General features: G+C 45.0%; 1 long non-coding RNA gene and 1 other non-coding gene across 2 annotated transcripts; one reads left to right on the top strand and one right to left on the bottom strand.

Annotated features, from left to right (window-relative positions):
- Positions 1–203: 203 nt before the first annotated feature.
- On the bottom strand, positions 204–20628 carry LOC112206269 (uncharacterized). Its single transcript, XR_002940502.1, has 3 exons — positions 20434–20628; positions 2756–2858; positions 204–383 (listed from the first exon to the last, which is right to left on the bottom strand). It is a non-coding gene; the product is annotated as an uncharacterized LOC112206269 (long non-coding RNA).
- LOC112206290 (U8 small nucleolar RNA) lies at positions 15493–15626 on the top strand. The gene has a single exon (XR_002940524.1). It is a non-coding gene; the product is annotated as a U8 small nucleolar RNA (small nucleolar RNA).
- Positions 20629–21482: the final 854 nt, after the last annotated feature.

Here is a 21482-nt window from a genome sequence, read left to right as displayed (position 1 = left end):
CAGCCTCTTCCCCTTTTTTTCAGCAAACCAGTCTTATTGCCTTAAGCCCCACCCTTGTAACCTCATTTAACCATAATTACCTCTTTAAAGAGGGCCAATCTCCAAATACATTCACATTGGGAGTTAGGGCTTCAAAATATAAATTTTAAGGGGCCATCGTTCAGTTCCTCTGAGCTTTGACTTTATCATCATTATAAGGAGAATTGAAACCAACTTGAGAATTTTATTGGAAACTAAAAAGTAACATCTCAGCCCTCTACAATGCCACTAATTGGCTAATTGAGCCAGTGGAGACAGTGAGTTATGGCAGAAAAAGCTGTGTCCTCAGGGCCGAAGAGGATGGCTTTCAGCTTGGAGAATAGCACCAAAGTCCTGTTATTTCTCTGGCCAAGGAGGTTATTATGAGGATCAAAAGAGAAAAAACATTTGAAAGTATGTTAAAATTATAAAGCACTATAAAAAGCAAGCCATTATTACTATTGCTTTTCTTGTCCTTAGGATGCAATCTCAGCTAAGCCATGTAGTTATTAATTTTGTCACTCACTGCCACCTCCTTGAGTGCTTGCTTCACTTACACCATTTGCCACTGAATTAGTAATGATTTGGCTTTTCTGCGAGTGGCAGAAAACCCCAGCTAACAGTTGTTTAACAAGATGACAAATTGAAGCATAAGCAATCTGCTCCCAGAAGTTTTCAGGAACCAGTCCTTATAGTCCAATGTGGTGGCATCAGCATTCCCAGCATCCAGGATGCAAGAAGGGACAATGAAATTAGCCGGGTGTGGTGGCAGGCACCTGTAGTCCCAGCTACTCCAGAGGCTGAGGCAGGAGAATGGCGTGAACCCGGGAGGTGGAGCCTGCAGTGAGCCGAGATCACGCCACTGCACTCCAGCCTGGGTGGCAGAGCGAGACTCCATCTCCAAAAATAAAAATAAAAAAAAGAAGGGACAATGAGGAAGAGAGAAGAGATGGGTTGTGAGCCACATGGACTTTGCACCCATCCATCCTATTGGTCAGAACTCAGCCATATGGCCACACATGGCTGCCAGGGAGGTCAGCGAATATAATGTTTACTCTGGGTGCCTGTGTGCTCCAATAAATAAATAAATAAATAAATATATATATATATATATATATATATATATTTTTTTTTTGAGACAGTGTTTCACTCTGTTGCCCGGGCTGAAGTGCAGTGGTGTGATCTCGGCTCACTGCAACCTCTGCCTCTCCTGGGTTCAAGTGATTCACCTGCCTCAGACTCCTGAGTAACTGGGATTACAAGCATGCGCCACCGTGCCCGGTTAATTTTTTGTATTTTTAGCAGAGATGGGGTTTCGCCATGTTGGCCAGGCTGGTCCTGAACTCCTGACCTAAAGTGATCTGCCTTCCTCAGCTTCCCAAATTTCTGGGATTACAGGCGTGAGCCACCATGCCCAGCCGCCACTAAAATTTATTAATGGGAACCATGAGAAAAATATTTCTGGAAACTAAGGAGTCTCTGCTCCTGAAATACTCTGGGCTTTGGCAGTTACATGAATCAATCGACAAGAAGATGTTCAATGAGGCAAGAAATAGAGTAGGAAATACTTTGATGGGTATAGTTCCATATTTAAAAAACTGATTTTAATATCTTGTTTCAGAGTTTGCAGGTTCCAAGTTGAGCTGAAATAAATAAATGAGTGCATATGACTATGAAGGTATTACTGTGATAGAATAAAAGGAGTTTTGGAAACCATCAACTCAGTTCTGCAGGAAGCCTCCTAAATCAGTTTCTCCCCTGATTAACTCAGGGTGTCCCGTGTTTTGAAATTTGTACCTGTGGGATTTGAATTTGTGGACATGGTTGAGTGATGGCACAGAGAGGCCAATGTCATTAACAGATGGCTTTTATCTGAGAGATTTCCTGAGAGAAGGGGGCATACCCTGCCACACAGGGCCACAGAAGAAGCTCCAGGTTTTGGTCTGGAGATGGAAGTGGGAGCAAGGGGAAAGCCGAAGCCAGGGCATGTACTAGAGTTTCCTCAGGAAAGGCCAGGCCAGGCAGAGTCAACAGTTTAGCGTTGGATATCTTAAATAATCCCAGAGGGTTTGGGTCTGTAGCAGTGGCCTCTAGTTGCCTGGTCCTGAGGCAGGAGAATAGGGTCTGGAGTCAGGGAACCCAAGGCCGATTAATGCTGACTGCCTAGAACTAAATCAAAAGGAAAACCCCAACTTTCCACACCTAAGGAACAAAAGGACCAGAGGCTACTGCAAACCCCTCCCCCTTTCCTACTGGGCAGATGGAAAATTCAAAGTATCAGAAGTGGCCAGGAGCTCACGCCTGTAATCCCAGCACTTTGGGAGGCCGAGGCAGGCAGATCACCTGAGGTCAGGAGTTGGAGACCAGCCTGGCCAACATGGTGAAACCCTGTCTCTACTAAAAACACAAAAATTAGCTGGGCGTGGTGGCAGGCGCCTGTAATCCCAGCTACTCAGGAGGCTGAGGCAGGAGAATCGCTTGAACCCGGGAGGCAGAGGTTGCAGTGAGCCGAGATCGTGCCATTGCACTCTAGCCTGGGGGACAAGAGACTTCTGTCTCAAAAAAAAAAAATATAGGATACAACCAGAGGTAGGTCACGTGGTATTTCCATTGTCAAGTACAGTGCTTCATCATCAACCAACAAAGATTAGTGGCTTCTCTGTCTAGAGCAGTGATTTCTAAACTGTTTTTTAGGCAGGGAGACAGCATTGTATGACTTTAAGAAAATAGGCTTTACCAGGAGTGGTGACTCAATGCCTGTAATCACAGCTACTGAGAGGCTGATGCACGCTTGGGCTCAGGAGTTCGAGACCAGCCTGAGCAACACAGGGAGATTCCATCTAAAAGAAAAGAAAGAAATTAAAAGAAAAGAAAACTGGCTTTGGAGTCAGGCCTGAGCTTAGTTTTGCTTGCAATCATGTGACTTGAGGAAAAATACAGATTGAGCATCCCTTATCTGAAATACTTGAAACCAGAAGTGTCTCAGATTTTAGAGATTTTTTTGGATTTTAGAATATTTCCATTATACCACTTGAGCATCACTAATCCAAAATACAAAATGCTCCAATGAACATTTCCTTTGAGCATTGTCAGTCTCAAAAAGTTTCAAATTTTAGAGCATTTCAAATTTCTGATCTTCAGATTAGGAATATCCAACTTGTACTATCTCTAAAGCTCGACTTCTTTACTGTAGAATGGGCAGAGTAGTAATATCTACATAGAACAACTGTGAGAATTAGATGAGATAATTTTTGTCCCCGCCCCTGGCATTGAGGGGCCTGTGTGTTGTCATGGATCTCTGCTGCATTGGTCAAGCCATCTCTTCCTAGAACCTCTCCTAGAAAGTTACACCTCAACATTGATTAGACTTTGCATCCACAGAAGACTGCCTCCATCCTAATTGGGCAACTCCATTTTAACAACTGGACTCGAAGTTGGAGCTTACTCACTATGTGACTTCGTCTATCAAGTGTAATTTTTTTTAATGTACTTCATCTATCAAGTGTAATTTTTTTTTTTTTTAGACAGAGTCTCACTCTTATTCCCCAGGCTGGAGTGCAATGGTGTGATCTCGGCTCACTGCAACCTCCACCTACCAGGTTCAAGTGATTCTCCTGCCTTAGCCTCCTGAGTAGTTGGGATTACAGGTGCCCGCCACCATGCCTGGCTAATTTTTGTATTTTTAGTAGAGATAGGGTTTCACCATGTTGGCCAGGCTGGTCTCGAACTCCTGACCTCAGGTTATCTGCCCGCTTCAGCCTCCCAAAGTACTGGGATTACAGGTGTGAACTGCATCCGGCCTCTGTGAGATTTTTATTCTTCCCCGTTTAGCATTTTGATAAAGAAAAAAACTTTGTATGGCAATAAGCTGTGTGATTCATGAAATCATACTTTTGACCATCTCTTTATTTTAACCATATGAAACAGTTGTTGTTACTGTTGATATTATTATTAATTTTGAGACAGGGTCTTGCTCTGTCATGCAGGCTGGAGTACAGTGGTGTGATCACAGCTCCCTGCAGCCTCAACCTCCTGGACTCAAGCAATCCTCTCACCTCAGCCTCCCACATAACTGGGACCACAGGCATGCGCCACCACACCTGGCTAACGTTTTTGATTTTTTTTGTAGGGGCGAAGTCTTGCTATGTTGCCCAGGTTGGTATTATTGATATTATTAGTAGTAGTAGTAGCAGTAGCATGTTTACACAATGACCTAAAAGTACGTGAAAATGGATCATTTATTTATTCAGCCCTTATTATTTGATAGCCTCTTGGCACCAGAGATATATAAGTGAAAAAACAGAGGTTCCTGCTGGCATGGAGTTCACATCTGATATGGTTTGGCTGTTTCCCCACCCTAATCTCATCTTGAATTCCCACGTGTTGTGGGAGGGACCTGGTGGGAGGTAATTGAATCATGGGGGCAAGTCTTTCCCTGCTGTTCTTGTGATAGTGAATAAGTCTCATGAGATCTGATGGTTGTATAAAGAGGAGTTCCCCTGCACAACAAGCTCTCTTTTCCTGCTGTCATCCATGTAAGGTGTGACTTGCTCCTCCTTGCCTTCCGACATGATTCCCCAGCCATGTGGAACTGTAAGTCCATTAAACCTCTTTGTTTTGTAAATTGCCCAGTCTCAGGTATGCCTTTATCAGCAGCGTGAAAACAGACGAATACAACATCCTAGTGGGGGAGACAGTAAATAAACACATGGATAAGTAAAATGGGATTAGCGCCGTGTGCAGTGGTGCACACCTGTAGTCCCAGCTACTCGGAAAATCTCTTGAGCCTAGGACTTTGAAGCCATCCTGGGCAACATAGTGAGACACCCGTCTCAAAAACAAAAACAAAACAAAACAAAAGCTGCTGTTTGTAGTAGTATGTGCTCATGCTCTTAAACAGAATATTCCTGAAAGTCCACTTTAGCTGAATTAGGCCTATTCCTGGGAAAACTACTTAATCACCTTCTTTGCCACTAAGGCCAAAAGCTCCAAGTCAGACTGCAATAAAGACTGGTTTAATCAGAGGACTCTTGAGTTTATTTTTCTCCTGAACTGAGGTTTTTTGGCAGAAGACTTGGGAAACTCTCATACCTCACAGGCTGGGAACTTCTGAGCTCAGAGCCTTGGGAAAACATAAAGAAGCATGGTTGGCCGTTGAGAGCTTAAAGGGATACCTCCGGAGACCTTCATAATGCTACAAGTGTGCACATCTCCCCTCTAGCAAAGCAGTTCCCTACAAAATGTCATTATGCGTTGGCTGGAACAGTTGCTGAAATGTCATTTAGCAGAGTTCTTTTTTGTTGTTGTTGTTGTTGTTGTTTTTTTGGACAAGGTCTCTCTTTGTCATTCAGGCTGGAGTGCAGTGGCATGAACACAGCTTCCTGGCTCAAACAAACCACCCACCTCAGTCTCCCAAGTAGCTGGGATTACAGGCACATGCCACCAGGCCAGGCTAATTTTTTTTTTTTGTAGGTAGGGGCCTTGCTATGTTGCCCAGGCTGGTCTTGAACTTCTGACCTCAAGCTATCCTCACGCCTCAGCCTGCCAAAGTGCTGGGATTACAGACGTGAGCCCCTGCTCCTGGCAAGGGTCAAATTCATGGCTTGGCGAAGTTGGAATTAAAAAACCTCGTGACGCTTACATTTGAACTGCGGATGAAAAGTTAAACCAGCAATGCCAACCTGCCAAGAACATAGCTGGTGTATTAATTACCTATTGCTGCGGAAGAAGTGACTCCAAAACATTGTAGCTTAAAACAAAACAAAAGTCATTTATTATCTCTCTTAGTTTCTGTGGGTTAGGAATTCAGAGAGGGTACAGCAGGGGTAACTGACCTCTGCTCCACGATGTCTGGGCCTCCGTGGGAAGACTTGAAGAGTGTGGGCTGAAATCATCTGAAGCCCTGTTCACTCCCATGTCTGGGGTTCATCACATGGAGCTGCTGGCTGGTGGCCCAAGGACGTTGGTCAGAACATCCACACAGAGTCTCTCCAAGTGGGCTTCCTCACAATGTGGTGGTTAGGTTCAAAGGGCAGGCATCCGGACAGAGGAAAAGATAGAGAACCAGGTGATACTATAACCGTTTGGTTACTGGTGGAGGATGTCCAGGTTCTTGGCGTTTTGAACAGAGAATTGGACAAAACGCAAAAACAAAGCAAGGAGAGAATGCAGCAACAAAAGGAACTGAAAACAAAAGTACACTCCACAAGGTGGGAACCGGCTCAGCATAGGGGCTCAGGAGCCCCTTTACAGAATTTTCTGGGGTTTAAATACCCTCTAAAGGTTTCCCATTGGTTCCTTGTGAAAGGTGACAACGTGCCAGCAGCCTTGCTTGCTCTCGGCGCCTCCTCGGCCTCAGCATCCGCTCTGGCCATGCTCTAGGAGCCCTTCAGCCCGACACTGCACTGTGGGAACCCCTCTCTGGCCTGGCTGAGGCCGGAGCCGGCTCCCTCTGCTTGAGGGGAGGTGTGGGAAGTAGAAGCACAGGCGGGAACCGGGCCTGCGCGTGGCGCTCGCGGGCCAGCATGAGTTCCGGGTGAGCGTGGGTTCCACGGGCCCTGCAGGCGGCTCAGGCAGTGAGGGGCTTAGCACCAGGGCCAGCAGCTGCAGAGGGTGCGCCGGGTCCCTCAGCACTGCCGGCCCTACCACACCGCGCTGGAATTCTCCAAGGGCCTCACCTGCCTTCCCCGGGGCAGTGCTCTGTGTCTAGCTAATCTAGTGGGGACTTGCAAAACTTTTTTGTCTAGCTAGAGGATTTTAAATATACCAATCAGCACTCTGTGTCTAGCTTAGGGATTGTAAATGCACCAATCAGCACCCCGTCAAAACAGGCCAATCAGCTCTCTGTAAAATGGACCAATCAGCTCTCTGAAAAGTGGACTATCAGCAGTATGTGGGTGGGGCCAGATGAGGGAATAAAAGCAAGCTGCCGGAACCAGCGGTGGCAACCGGCTTGGGTCCGCTTCTGCAGTGTGTGAGTTTTGTTCTTTTGCTCTTTGCAATAAATCTTGCTGCTGCTCACTCTTTGAGTCCTTGCTGCCTTTGTGAACTGTAACACTGCGAAGGTCTGCAGCTTCACTCCTGAAGCCAGCAAGACCACCCACTGGAAGGAATGAACAACTCCAGATGCACTGCTTTTAAGAGCTGTAAGGCCCACTGTGAAGGTTTGCAGCTTCATTCCTGAAGTCAGCGAGACCACGAACCCACCAGAAGGAGGAAACTCTGGACACATCTGAACATCTGAAGGAACAAACTCCGGACACACCATCTTTAAGAACTGTAACACTCACTGCGAGGGTCCACGGCTTCATTCTTGAAGTCAGCAAGACCAAGAACTCACGGATTATTCCGCACACACTTGGTTACACCCTATGTAAATGAAGTAGTGGCCCACAGTCAGTCTGATTGGTTGCAGAAAGCAACCAATCAGAGGTACTTTTGATTTTCCATCTGTCACACAGAAAAAAGGGGGCAGGGTTTGCAAAGGGAGTAGCCTCCTGTCCTTTCATTGCTTAGGTGTGGAAAGTTGGGGTTTTCCTTTTGATTTAGTTCTAGGAAGCCAGTGTGAATCTGCTTTAGGTTCCCTTTGTCTAAACCCTATTTTCCTCCCTCATGGTTACTAACTAGCCTCAGAAACCAGGGAGCATCACTGCATCACTTCTGCTGTGTTCCCTTAGAGCAGTCATTGCTCAGATACAAGCAGTGGGGGAACCTGGGTTTCCTTTCCCTGGAAAGGGTGTAGGAAGGGCATGTGAGGTGGGATAAATATGTAGGTGTGGCTACCTTTAAAAAATGTAATCTGCTGGGTGAGGTGGCTCACACTTGTAATCATTCCAGCACTTTGGGAGGCCAAGGCGGGCGGATCACCTGAGGTTGGGAGTTCGAGACCAGCCTGACCAACATGGGGAAATCCCGTCTCTACTAAAACTACAAAATTAGCCAGGCGTGGCGGTGCATGCCTGTAATCCCAGCTACTTCGGAGGCTGAGGCAGGAGAATCGCTTGAACCCAGGAGGCAGAGGTTGCAGTGAGCCGAGATTGTGCCATTGCACTCCAGCCTGGGTAAGAAGAGCAAAACTTCGTCTCAAAAAAAAAAAAAAAAAAAAATAGAGGCAAGGTAATCTGCCACAGATAGTACTCAACAAATACTTACTGGGTAAGTGTGAATTCCAAATACCTGGTCTCAAACACCTGGCCTCAAAATTACAATCTAGCCAATAAAATAAAACATACAGTCATTTAACTCTTTTGCTAAATGGCACCTAAGATCAGCTAGTTATATACTACTAAGCTGTTGTTTCTCACCAGTGGTATTGAAAGGTAGTCTAGCTAGGCCACTGGACTTTCACGACAATCAATAAGCATTTGTTGGTCAGGCATGGTAGCTCACACCTGTAATCCCAGCTTTTTGGAGGCTGAGGCGGGAAGATGGCTGGAGCCCAAGAGTTTGGGACCAGCGTGGGCAACATACTGAGACTCCATCTCCACAAGAAATAAAAAAATTAGCTGGGCATGGTGGTGCATGCCTGTAGTACCAGCTACTCAGGAGGCTGAGGTGGGAGGATTGCTTGAGCCGCAGAAGTCTAGGCTGCAGCAAGCCGTGATTACACCACTGTACTCCAGCCTGGGTGACAGAGCAAGACCTTGTCTCAAAAAAACAAACAGTTTTTTATCCCCTGGTTAAAAAAAATTTCATATCCCCTGGATTCCCACGTGCACACACAAGTGAGACGTGTTCTCTGCTAACTCCACTGGCTGCGGATCTCTAACCCTTTAGTATGCATTTGGAGAAGTATAAGCTATAGCCACACCGACTTAGTTTCATGTTCTAGCTCAGCTCCTACCAATTGTGTGATTTCAGACAAGTAAACTAATCTCTCCAGACTTGTATTTCCTCTTATGAAATGGGGTGGTTGACCCAGTGAAGGCAAATTAGCCAAAAACTTGGATATAAGCTGAAAGGACTCCTGCATATCTTTCAATATCATGCCAGAGCATAGCTAGCCCAGAGCCCGCCCAAGGATTATTTAATACTGGGAGATTTCAATATCATACTGGAGCATATCTAGCCCAGAGCCCACCCAAGGATTATTTAATACTGGGAGATACACTTTTGTCTTCTTGCTATTTACTAATGACGAAGGCTCAGATTCTCTCAAGTTACATGTTAACTAGTAGATTTCCAGGAGTATCCGAGATAACTCGGAAGGTTACCGTTCTATTGCCCGTTAGGACATTAACCAATTTTGCCTGTGATTTAGAAAATTTATTCTTGGCTGGGCGTGGTGGCTCATGCCTGTAATCCCAGCACTTTGAGAGGCTGAGGCAGGCAGATCACCTGAGCCCAGGAGTTCGAGACCAGCCTGGACAATATGGTGAAACCCCCGTCTCTACTAAAAATACAAAAATTAGCTGGGTGTGGTGGCACACACCTGTAGTCCCAGCTACTCAGGAGGCTGAGGCAGGAGAATCACTTGAACCCAGGAGGTGGAGGTTGCAGTGAGCCGAGATTGTGCCACTGCATTCCATTCTGGACGACAGAGCGAGACTCTGTCTCAAAAAAAAAAAAAAAAAAAAGCTTATTTTTGGCTGCCTTTCCTGTCTGACTACATAGACCTCTGTTCTTTGAATTCTCCTTTGAACTAGTTTTACATCCTCCTGGCACCCTTGTGAATTAGTTACATACATAATTGACATGTGTTCATTCTACATTTGTATGAGAGTCAGGCTTTTATCTTTTTGAAAATTATACTTTCATAGCCCAAAGCCCTATGTATCATGGGGGGAAAAAAGTAATTAGTGTCACAGAATTCACTGGAGGAAGAGATCTGAAGAGGTCCAAGAAGACTTTCCAGAAAAGATTTTCGTGTGTTTTTTTTTTTCTGTTTTTGTTTTTGTTTTGAGACAGGATCTCACTCTGTCACCCAGGCTGGAGTGCAGTGGTGCAATCACTGGAGGTCACTGCAGCCTCGACCTCCTGGGCTCAGGTAATACTCCTGCCTCAGCCTCCCAAGAAGCTAGGACCATAGGTGAGCACCACCATGCCTGGCTAATATTTTTGGATTTTTTGAAGAGACAGGGTTTTGCCATGTTGCCCAGGCTGGTTTCAAACTCCTGGGCTCAAGTGATCTGCCCACCTTGGCCTCCTAAAGTGCTGGGATTACAGGCATGAGCCACTGTGCCCAGCCTAGAAAAAATTTTCTATAGAAGTCTTTCTAGAAAGAATCTTTTTTTTTTTTTTTGAGACGGAGTTTTGCTCTTGTTGTCCAGGCTGGAGTGCAATGGCGCGATCTCGGCTCACTGCAACCTCCACCTCCCAGGTTCAAGCTATTCTCCTGCCTTGCCTTCCCAAGTAGCTGGGATTATAGGCATGTGCCACCAAGCCCGGCTAATTTTGTATTTTTAGTAGAGATGGGGTTTCTCCGTGTGGGTCAGGCTGGTCTCGAACTCCCGACCTCAGGTGATCCACCCACCTCGGCCTCCCACAGTGCTGGGAATACAGGCGTGAGCCACTGCGCCAAGCCTAGAAAGAATCTTGATGGTTGTGGGAGATAGTTTCAGAAGCGGGGAGGGCCTTTGAGGGCTGGGAGGGCATTTGTGCAGAAGAGGGGCCAAAGAACTGGGGGAAGTAAATTGAACAAGCCAGAAAGCCATGGCCTGGAGAGGATAAGTCATATTTTGAAACTAACCACATGAAAAACCAATAGATAACCTCCCAGCTTCATCAACTGTAAATTATTAAGATGAAAACCAGCAGTTGCTGTATATTTAAATTATATTCATTTTTGTTTTATTCTTTTTTTGTTTGTTTTTTCAACATAGAGGCAGAAGAAATATAGTTGCTTCAATTTACAGTTAAGTTTCGCTTGCATCCACACCAGCCAGCATGGGTGGCCTTTCATGGGTTTCGTTTAGAAAGGAAATGAAATAGTACTCTTGGTCATAAAGGTTTTATTATTTTCCTGGGCTCTGCAGAGCAACTCGGAGAGGAAAGCCCGTGTCAATGCAGGAGGGCTTCGGATTACCAGCTAGACTTGTAACATACATTTTAAAGTCTTTTCCTGGCTTTGAAATGTTCCTTTAGAACTCATGGATTTTTTTATTCTATAAATTAAAGAATGACCAACTATGATACTTGGAATCAGCCAAACTAATCCATTGCAGAAATCTGTGGTATAGGAAGGCTGTCTGACAATAGTCCTCCCACCTCCTTTTTCACCCTCCTTAGTTGTGCTGCAGGCATCTCTACTATTGCCCCCAGCCTTAAAAAAAAAAAAATGTGGCCAGGCCCGGTGGCTCACGCCTATAATCCCAGCACTTTGAGAGGCCGAGGTGGGCAGATCACCTGAGGTCAGAAGTTTGAGACCAGCCTGGCCAACATGGCGAAACTCCCGTCTCTACTAAAAGTGCAAAAATTAGCTGGGTGTGGTGGCGCACGCTTGTCATCCCAGCTACTCTGGAGGCTGAGGCAAAAATAATCGCTTGAACCTGGGAGGCGGAGTTCAGTGAGCCGAGATCTCGCTACTGAACTCCAGCCTGGGCAACAGAGCAAGACTCTGTCTCCAAAAAAAACCCCAAAAAACAAAAGAACCACAACAACTGAAATGAAACTCTGTACCCATCAAACGATAATTCCCCCCTGCCTCCTACTCAAGTCCCTGGCAACCACCATTCCACTCTTTGATTCTATGAATTTGACTATTTTATCATAGATACCGCATACAAGTGGAATCGTGCACTCTTTGCCTTTCTGTGTCTGGCTTATTTCACTTAGCGTCGTGTCTTCCAGGTTCATCAATGTTGGAGCATGTGTCGGAATTTCCTTCCTTTTTAAGGCTGAATGTTCCATTGTATGTACGCACTACATTTTGTTTATTCATTCATGAATGGAAGAAACAAGGGGCGCTTGAGTTGCTTCTATCCTTTGGCTATTGTGAGTAGTACTACTATGAACATAGGAGTACAAAGATTGGCACATTACTTTTTAAACACTTAAAAAAAATGATAGACACTGTCTGAAGACTGAAACATGTTCATTACTTTTCAGTTTCACAAGAGACTTTTGGAAATATCTTTGTCCAGGTCTAATCCTAATCAAGATTTCTACCCATTTTCTTTTTCTTTTTATTTTTTGAGATAAAGTCTTGCTCTGTCGCCCAGGCTGGAGTGTAGTAGCACAATCTTGGCTCACTGCAACCCCTGCCTCCCAGGTTCAAGCAATTCTCCTGCCTCAGCCTCCCGAGTAGCTGGAATTACAGGCGCGTGCTACCATGCCCGGCCAAATTTTTTGTATTTTTAGTAGAGACAGGGTTTCACCATGTTACCCAGGATGGTCTCGATTTCCTGACCTCGTGATCCACTCATTTCAGCCTCCCAAAGTGTAGGGATTACAGGCATGAGCCACCGCGCCAGGCCCATTTTCTTTTATTGAGAGAGAGTCTCAATCCATCATCCAGGCTGGAGTGCAGAGGCACGATCTTGGCTCACTGCAACCTCTGCCTCCTGGGTTCAAGTGATTCTCGTGAGTCAGCCTCTCTAGTAGCTGGGATTATAGGCGTGTGCAACCAGGCCTGGCTAATTTTTTGTATTCTTATTAGAGACGGGCTTTCGCCAGGTTGGCCAGGTTGGTTTTGAACTCCTGGCCTCATGCGATCCCCCCACCTTGGCCTCCCAAAGAGCTGGGATTACAGGCATGAACTATTGCACCCAGCCTCTACCCATTTTCATGAAGAGCAAAGTCATATAGCTGTGATTAGCATCTCAATATAGCACTTTTATTTACCCAGATCCAATATGCATGGTTAAAAATTACTGAGTGATTTGGGGGGCAGCATTTGCAGTATGGCCATGATATTTCTCAACTTCCCTCTCCCCTTGCTGGTGTCAGACTCAGCCCCTGATCACAAGAGGTAGGCACGTGGTGAAGCTAATGCAATCAGATTACTTTTCCTGGGAATTTGAATAAATCATTGGATAGCAAGATCCCCAACAGAAGTTTCTTACAGGCCTCTGCCACTGTGATTCTCAGACCTGTCCTGGTTCCTGCTTTTAATTTTGTGAGCTTCTCAGTGTCACTGAAACAACCTTTTTTGGCTTACATTCATGAGTCAATTTCTATTGCTTTCTATCACAGAACTTCAACTGATACAATTCAAAAGCTGATGCTCGAATTTCTTCAAGAAATATAGGAGGCCGGGCACGGTGGCTCACGCCTGTAATCCGAACACTTTGGGAGGCCGAGGCAGGTGGATCACTTGATGTCAGGAGTTCAAGACCAGGCTGGCCAACATGGTGAAACACCGCCTCTACTAAAAATACAAAAATTAGCCTGGTAGGGTGGCACGCGTCTGTAATTCTAGCTACTCGGCAGGCTGAGGCAGGAGAATTGCTTGAACCCGGGAGGTGGAGGTTGCAGTGAGCCAAGATCACACCACTGCACTCTAGCCTGGGCGACAGAGCAAGACTTCATCTCAAAAAAAAAAAAAATATATATATATATATATAGAGAGAGAGAGATGTGTATGTGTATATATGTGTGTGTATATATATGTGCATATATATGTGTGTGTGTATATATATATATATGTGTGTATATATATATGAATATCTGGCCAGGCATGGTGTCTCATGCCTGTAATCCTAGCACTTTGGGAGGCCGAGGCAGGTGGATCACCTGAGGTCAGGAGGTCGAGACCAGCCTGGCCAACATGGCGAAACCCCAGCTCTACTAAAAATACCAAAATTTGTCAGGCGTGGTGGCACATGCCTGTAGTCCCAGATACTTGGGAGGCTGAGGCTGAGGCTGAGTCTACTCAGGAGGCAACCTCTGCTACCCGCTTGAACCCAGGTAGCAGAAGTTGCACTGAGCCGAGATCATGCCAGTTCACTCTAGCCTGGGTGAAAGAGTGAAACTCTGCCTCAAAAGAAAAGAAAAGAAAAGAAACATAAACATATCGTAACACTCATTTGACATAAAAATGATCTATTTTATGATGGTCCATTTCTCTCAGCACATCCTGACAGCTATTTTAAAAACATGCCATGCCAGAAGATCTGTTCTGTTTCCCTCTGTATCTCCATGTATCTGTCTTTGCGTCTGTCTGTTGTCTCTCTCTGAGGAGGAGGAGAAAGGAGAATTCAAGAAGGAAGGAGAAGAGAGACATGTTGTAGAGTGGAATCCTCAATCGTATAAAAATGTGGAAACGTCCAAAAGGTGTCTATTTTTGCTCCTAAAGCAAAACACTTTTTTGTGCAAGAGCATGTTTCTTTTTATTTTATTTATATATTTTTTCAGAGACAAGGTCTGGCTCTGTCACCCAGGCTGGAGTGCTGTGGTGCGATCATAACTCACTGCAGCCTCAAACTTCTGGGCTCAAGCAATCCTCCCAAGTAGTTGAGACTACAGGAGTGAACCACCACATCCAGCTGATTTTTTTTTTTAACTTTTTATTTATTTATTTATTTTGTAGAGATGGGGTCTCTACACTCTATGTCACCCAGGCTGGTCTTGAACTCCTGGGCTCAAGCGATCCTCCGGCCTTGGCCTCCCAAAGCATTAGGATTACAGGCATGAGCAACTGTGCCCATCTGAAGAGTGTGTTTCTAATTTAGTGCTTGATTTACTGTCTTCAGCTTCTGGCATAGCCTCAAAGTTAAGATTCACTTGAGGCCGGGGGAGATGGCTCATGCTTGTAATCCCAGCACTTAGGGAGGCCAAGGCAAGCAGGTGACTTGAGGCCAGGAGTTTGAGACCAGCCTGGCCAACACGGTGAAACTCTGTCTATACTAAAGATGCAAAAATTAGCTGGGCATGGTGGCGGGCGCCTGTAGTCCCAGCTACTCGGGAGGCTGTGGCAGAATTGCTTGAACCCGGGAGGTGGAGTTTGCAATGAGCCGAGATCGTGCCACTGGTCTCCAGCCTGGGTGACAGAGCGAGACCCTGTCTCACACACACACACAAACAAATAAATATTCATTTGAGCTGGAAAGTTATTCCCATCAGAGGAAGAATAATTGTGTTTGCATTTTCCATTCTTTGCTTTTGTGTTTTCTTGAGGAAATTCTTCCAGAGTCAGACATTCTCTATGTTCTCTAAAAACTTCTCTTGTTTGAGCCAGAGCTCTGTGAGCTGCTTCTCTTAAAGAGCTGCTCGTGGACGATCTGCCACAAAGAGTTTTAAAATGTGGTGTTGGTCTCTTTTTTCTGAACCACATCAAAGAGCACAGATTATTTCCTTTCTGAGAACAAAACTCTTTAATGACAAGAAAGAACAAGAAACTGAGCCGCCAACCAGCCCTATCAGGAAAGACACTGTAACCCTAACAATGACAAATGATCCACTTCTACAATCTCTTGTCACTTTTTGAAATTTAAACCAAACACAGTAATCATATTCTCGCATATGTGTCTCTAAAATAAAATCACACTTTGTCACTCTGAAAACTTTTTATAAACCTGGATTAATAATGTAATCCTATCATCAGGTGGGATAATCCTTACCTGTTCCTTGTTTTGGAGGGCAGATAGAACAGGATAATTGGAGTTTGCATGATCCATGATTAATGTCTCTGTGTAATCAGGACTTGCAAACTCTGATTGTTCATATCTGATTTGTTGTGAAAAAAAATTAAACCTCATAGGACAATTTAATAATGTCTATCAAATGTTTATCATGGAAGATTTAGCAAAATTACAAGTAGTTAACTAAATAGCGAACTTATAAATATTTAGCAAAATTACAAGTGATCTTATTATTTCACTCAGCAATGGTATTTGTAGGACTTTATCCAACAGCTGTATATACATATGTGCAAAACAATAGATATAAAAGGTGATTTGTTTCAGCATTTCTTGTGAGAGCAAAATATTGAAAACTATCAGGCCAGGTGTGGTGGTTCACGCCTGTAATCCCAGAACTTTGGGAGGCCGAGGCAGGCAGATCACGAGGTCAGGAGTTCAAGATCAGCCTGGCCAACATAGTGAAACCCCGTCTCTACTAAAAAAAAAAAAAAAAAATTAGCCGGGCATGGTGGTGCGTGCCTGTAGTCCCAGCTACTCGGGAGGCTGAGGCAGGAGAATTGCTTGAACTTGGGAGGTGGGGGTTCCAGTGAGCCGAGATTGTGCCACTGCACTCCAGCTTGGGCAACAGAGTGAGACTTCATCTCAGAAAAAGAAGAGAACTATCTGATGTCCATAAATGCCTTCATACTCTATCACCTGGTGGAATACTATGCAGCTATTAAAAAGAGAGCACTCTTATGTATTCCTATGCAAGGATCTATAAGACATATTGTTAAAAAAACAAAAACAAAACAAAAATACAAGCTGCAGAACTGTTTATATGCAGTGGTTCTTGACTTTGGATGCACATTAGAAATCACTAGGGAGGAGCCAAGCTGTCAGGCTGGAGTGCAGTGGTGTGATCATAGTTCACTGCAGTGTCAAACTCCAGGACTCAAGCGATCCTCCCACCTTAGCCTCTGGAGTAGCTGGAACTACAGGTGTGTACCACCATGCTCAGCTAATTTATTTATGTATTTACTTTGTAGAGAAGGGGTCTTGCTTTGTTGCCCAGGCTGGTCTGCCTGCCAGAATGCTGATATTACAGGTGTGAGCCACCATGCTCAGCCCTAAAAAGAAATTATGTTTAAATCATGTTTTCAGGAAGATCCATCTTTCTGTTTAGCCTAGAAATGGAGCTACATCATTCTGGACTGTGGGAGATGTAAGAAAGGCAATACTTCTTTTTTGTTTGTTTGTTTGAGACAGAGTCTCGCTCTGTTGCCCAGGCTGGAGTGCAGTGGCATGATCTCTGCTCACTACAACTTCCGCCTCCCGGGTTCAAGCAATTCTGCCACAGCCTCCCGAGTAGCTGGGACTACAGGTGCCCGCCACCACACCCAGCTAATTTTTGTATTTTTAGTAGAGATGGGGTTTCACCATATTGGCCAGGCTGGTCTCAAACTCCTGACCTTCTGATCTGCCCAACTCGGCCTTCCAAAGTGCTGGGATTACAGGTGTGAGCCACCGTGCTCAGCAAGAAAGGTTATACTTCTTTTTATTCAAAGTAAAATACTTGTGTGTCCATCCATCCATCCATCCGTATGCATGCAATACAAAAGAGATGTGTACAGAATTTTTTGTGTGTTGTTTTGTTTTGAGACGGTCTCGCTCTGTCGCCAGGCGGGAGTGCAGTGGCACCATCTAGGCTCACTGCAGCCTCCGTCTCTTGGGTTTAAGCCATTCTCCTGCCTCAGCTTCCCCAGTAGCTGGGACTACAGGCACGTACCACCATGCCCAGCTAATTTTTGTATTTTTTATTAGAGACAGGGTTTCGCCATTTTGGCCAGGCTGATCTTGAACTCCTGGCCTCAAGTGATACAACAGCCTCGGCCTCCCAACATGCTGGGATTGATTCCAGGCGTGAGCCACTGCACCTGGCCTCATTTTGCTTTCTTAAATACTTGGAATTCCCTGCACCAAGAAGATGAAAAAGTGAAAAACTCATGGATGGGAAATTTCTTTTTGTTTTTTGTTTTTTTTTGAGACGGAGTCTCTGCTCACTGCAAGCTCCGCCTCCCGGGCTCAAGCCATTCTCTTGCCTCAGGCTCCGGAGTAGCTGGGACTACAGGCGCCCGCCACCACGCCCGGAGAATTTTTTGTATTTTTAGTGGAGACGAGGTTTCACCGTGTTAGCCAAGATGGTCTCGATCTCCTGGCCTCGTGATCCGCCCGCCTCGGCCTCCCAAAGTGCTGGGATTACAGGCGTGAGCCACCGCGCCCGGCCGGGGAATTTCAAACTTACTGATACCTTGTGTTTTCCTCCCAGGGACAGGTACAAGAGGGTGTGACTGTGGGAAGGGACACACCAACAATAGGCAAGGGGCCCAGGTTGTTTCTTCTGTGAAGGTACCGGTCTGTGGCCTGTTAGGAACCGGCAGCACAGCAGGAGGCGAGCGGCTGGTGAGCCATTATTGCCTGAGCTCCGCCTCCTGTCAGATCAGCGGCAGCATTAGATTCTCATAGGAGCAGGAATCCTATCGTGAACTGCGCAAGTGAGGGATCTAGGTTGAGTGCTCTGTATGGGAATCTAATGCCCGATCATCTGAGGTGGAACAGTTTCATCTTCCCCACCCCTGGTCCATGGAAAAATTGTCTTCCATGAAACCGGTCCCTGGTCCCAGAAAGGTTGGGGTCTGCTGCCCTAATTCATCCACTAGAGTTTCACATGCTGACATGATCTCTGTGTTCATAAATATGAATTAGATTAAATTTATCTTTGACTCCAGTACAATTTCCTCTTTTCTCTCTTTTTGGTAACTCCCAATTTAGGTGCATCTGCAATGCATTCTCAACAATTCATTTCAATTTAGTAAATGATGGCTGAGTGTCTCCCCATTCAAGGAACTGTGCTAGACACTGGGACAGAAAACTAAATAAGACTTGATCCTGCAGCAGAAGAGACAGCCAGGCAGGTATCTAGAATTCAGTGTGTTGAATATGACAGTGTAAGTGCCTATGCTGCCACAGCCTCCTTCTGAGCAAACAGCCGGTTGGTTCCTTATGCAAAGGTCGTCCAACGTAGAAACAAATATGCTGAATCTCCTGAGGAGACAGTGATTAATTTAGGCTAGAGGTCAGTGTGGGACCAATCAAGGTGACGTTGGAATTAATTTGGACTTGAGGAGTGTACAGTTTCATAAGGCAGAGAAACATATACTACAAAGAATGAAGTATATTTGTGAGGATTTGGAGCTGTGCCATTCCTTAGAGTATTAAAGTCATGAAAAAAAGGCTGGGCGCAGTGGCTCACGCCTGTAATCCCAGTACTTTGGGAGGCCAAGGCGATCACAAGGTCAGAAGTTCGAGACCAGCCTGACCAATATGATGAAACCCTGTCTCTACTAAAAACACACAAAAAAAATAGCTGGCGTGGTGGAATGCACCTGTAATCCCAGCTACTTGGGAGGCTGAGATAGAAGAATCCTTTGAATCCGGGAGGCAGAGGTTGCAGTGAGCAGAGATTGCATCATTGCACTCCAGCCTGGGCAACAAGAGCGAAACTCTGTTTCAAAAAAAAAAAAAAAAAAAGACTATGATTATCATGCATGGGGTTAGGGATGGGGGTGCAGGAGATGAGGTAAATTGGAGGTAGATTGGGGTCGGATTGGGAGGTGAATTTCTGCCTATTCTGATGAAGAGTCATCATTGCTTTGCAGGCATGGCAGTGGCATTACAGATGTGTTTTGGAAGAAAATTCAGGAACAGGGAAGGGTTGTAGTTTGTAGCTGTCAGATGCAATGAGGCAGATTAAAAGCTAGACAATTTAGGCCAGTCGTGGTGGCTCATGCCTGTAATCCCAGCACTTCAGGAGGCTGAGGTGCTCAGAGTGCTTGAGTTCTGGAGTTCAAAATCAGCCTGGGCAACATTGTGAAACCCTGTCTCTACTAAAAACATACAAAAATCAGCTAGGCATAGTGGTGCACACCTATAGTCCTAGCTACTCGGGAGGCTGAGGTGGGAGGACCACTTGAGCCTGGGAGGCAGAGGTTGCAGTGAGCCGAGATCATGCCACTGCACTCCAGCCTGGATGACAGAGCGAGACCCTGTCTCAAAAAAAAAAAAAAAAAAAAAAAAAGAAAGAAAGAAAAAAAAAGAATGACCTTCTCTTTTAAGGCTGAACTCTATTCCATTGTATGTATGTTCCACATTGTGTTTCTCCATTCGTCTATCAGTGGACACTTAAGTTGCTTCCACAGTTTAGTTGTTAGAAATGTGGAAGTACAAGTATCTGTTTGAGTCCCTGTATTAGTCTGTTTTCACACTGCTATAAAGATACTGCCTGATATATTACCTGAGACTGGGCAATCTATAAACAAAAGAGGCTTAATTGACTCGCAGTTCCCCATGGCTGGGGAAGCCTCAGGAAACTTATGGTCACAGTGGAAGGCAAAGGGGAAGCAGGCACCTTCTTCACAAGGCGGCAAGAGAGAGTGTGAGTGAAGGGAAAGCCCCTTATAATACCATCGAATCTTGTGAGAACTTACTGTCATGAGAGCAACATGGGGGAAACCAGTTCCATGATCCAATCACCTCCTACCAGGTCCCTCCCTAGACTTGTGGGGATTACAATTCAAGGTGAGATTTGGGTGGGGACCCAGAGCCATGCCATATCAGTGCCTGCTTTCATTTCTTTTGGGAACATACTCTGAAGCATAATTGCTAGATCATATGGTAATTTTAGCGTTAAGTTTTTGAGGAACGTCATTACTGTTTTCTACAACAATGGCGCCATTTTACGTTCCCACCAGCAATGTACAAGGATTCCAATTTCCCAACATTCTCACCAGTTGTTATTTTCTGTTCTGTTTATTTGGATATTAGCCATCCTAATGAGTGACAGTGAAATTTTACTTACATGAAGGAACTCATTCTCCAATGATACCCACGAAAACAAAGGGGACCATTCTGCACTTGGCTGAAGTGAGCATTTTCTCATCAGGAGAGGAGTAGCCCAGGGGCTGTCCACTGGAGATAGGGTGGGCGCCCTCCACTCCATCTTCCCTTCTTGGAAACTTGGAGAATTTCTTGTGTTATTGTTGGGACTGTGATGTGTATAAATAGAATGGGATGAGGGAAAAATAAAAGGTTGAGAGCCAGTTCAGAAAGATCCTGGTAATATATTTTGTTGATCTTACTTTTTCAAACTTGTACAGCTTGATGGCTGTGAGCAAATATTTCCACTAGGAATCTGTTGACATTTCCACCACTCTTCTCTTCTTTTTCTGTTCTGTTTTTTTTTCTGCCTAGTCTTTCAGTGTCAATCTTGTCTTAATTTCAGTATGCATTCTGTCCTCATGCATAAATTAGGTATGGTTTTCTGCTCTTTATTCGAAATTGCCTATTTCTATTGTAAATTACACCAATCATAATTTCCAGTTTACCGCTTTTCTCCAGACATTTTTGCTTTTATTACAAATTCATAAATTAAAAGTCAACCACTCTCACTCCCAAAGATTAAAAAGATAAAAGCCTGTAATTTGGTGGACACCGATCATCAAATATGCATGTTACACTGAAGAACTGGCTTTGCAATTCTGCAGTCGTACTCTTGGGTTGGTGAGGAAGAAGACATGGTTATAGGGGATCCCGAGCTTTCAGCATCTCAGTAGTGCCAGTACAGCTGGAATCCAAGACAAAATGTGAATGCAGGCATCATGAAGCAGAATTCGAGCTGTGCGGTAATCAGCCAGATGATCTGCAACACACAGATGCTAGCTTTTTTTTAGATAACCACCAAAATAGAAACACAAATTTTACACTCAAAGAACACTCAGGGCCCTTAGTGGAGAAATAGCTGCATCGTGCCAGTTATGAATTCTGTTGTTTTTGGTGGTCACAATTTGTCATAGCCCCACTTAACCATGATTTCACTTTCCATGGTTTCAGTTACCTTCCGTTAACTAA

The sequence above is a fragment of the Pan troglodytes genome, chromosome 17 (genome assembly GCF_028858775.2).
Source record: "Pan troglodytes isolate AG18354 chromosome 17, NHGRI_mPanTro3-v2.0_pri, whole genome shotgun sequence".
Classification (NCBI taxonomy): Eukaryota; Metazoa; Chordata; class Mammalia; order Primates; family Hominidae; genus Pan; species Pan troglodytes.
The sequence above is the reverse complement of the archived record's forward strand: the minus strand, read 5'-3'. Positions and strand labels throughout refer to the sequence as shown.